This window comes from Sinocyclocheilus anshuiensis, unplaced genomic scaffold (genome assembly GCF_001515605.1).
Source record: "Sinocyclocheilus anshuiensis isolate Anshui unplaced genomic scaffold, SAMN03320099.WGS_v1.1 C32300638, whole genome shotgun sequence".
Taxonomy (NCBI): domain Eukaryota; kingdom Metazoa; phylum Chordata; class Actinopteri; order Cypriniformes; family Cyprinidae; genus Sinocyclocheilus; species Sinocyclocheilus anshuiensis.
The window spans coordinates 1-849 of NW_015614454.1; the positions used below are offsets into that span (position 1 = coordinate 1).

The window sequence follows — 849 nt, forward strand, 5'->3', positions numbered from 1 at the left end:
CTTGGAGAAGGGTGAAGTTTTGCCCACAGAGGCCAGATTTGACTCTAACTGCATCACCCCTGGTTTGTGTGCTCCTTTATTGCTTTTATTCTGTCCTAGTGATGTTGTATACCATTATTGTTCTATCATTGTATATAGCAGGATACATAAGAACTTTAAAGGCATAAAATTAAAAAGTCTACTTTTCATTTGTTTTTAAATCATGGATAGGATGGTTGTTACTGGGTGTCTGGTGTTTTTTATGGGACTTTTTCTGACAGATCCTGATGTAGAATGTTTTGAGTTATCCGTTTCTCTTGACCTCTGTAGGAACGGATTTCATGGCCAGGCTACAGGAACAGCTTAAATATTTTGTTCACAATAAACTGTCCACAGACAAAGCATGGCAGGGAGTGAATGTGTATTTGTCTGGTCATGAGGTGAGTTGCGTGACTTCAGAGCTTTGTGTCATGTGTGTTTCTGTGAAGTTCTTCTGATTCCCGTTTCTTCTCAGACCCCTGGTGAAGGAGAGCACAAGATCATGGAGTTTATCCGTTCTGAGACCACCAAACTGGGTCATACCCCAAACACAAGACACTGCCTTTATGGTCTGGATGCCGACCTAGTGAGTACAGTTGTGTATAACAGAAAAATTTTGGTCATAGTCTAGGGATGTGCAACAGCGATCGAGTACTCGGCCGTGACAGCGACGATTGATCATGAAAACATTTTTTTTTCTGATTGGTTATAGTAGCACATTGGGTGGCACCCTGCATGCGGTCCAAAGTAGGCTATAGACGTGAGAAGAGAGAGAAGCATGGCTTCGAAATCACGTAGTGATGTCTGGGTTAGCTACATACATATCTGATT

The 849-nt window shown here is 41.9% G+C and overlaps 1 long non-coding RNA gene across 1 annotated transcript; it reads left to right on the forward strand.

Moving 5' to 3' along the window:
* The first annotated feature begins 2 nt into the window (after positions 1 to 2).
* Positions 3 to 597, forward strand: LOC107682523 (uncharacterized). The gene is made up of 3 exons (XR_001633516.1): positions 3 to 62; positions 310 to 419; positions 494 to 597. It is a non-coding gene; the product is annotated as an uncharacterized LOC107682523 (long non-coding RNA).
* Positions 598 to 849: the final 252 nt, after the last annotated feature.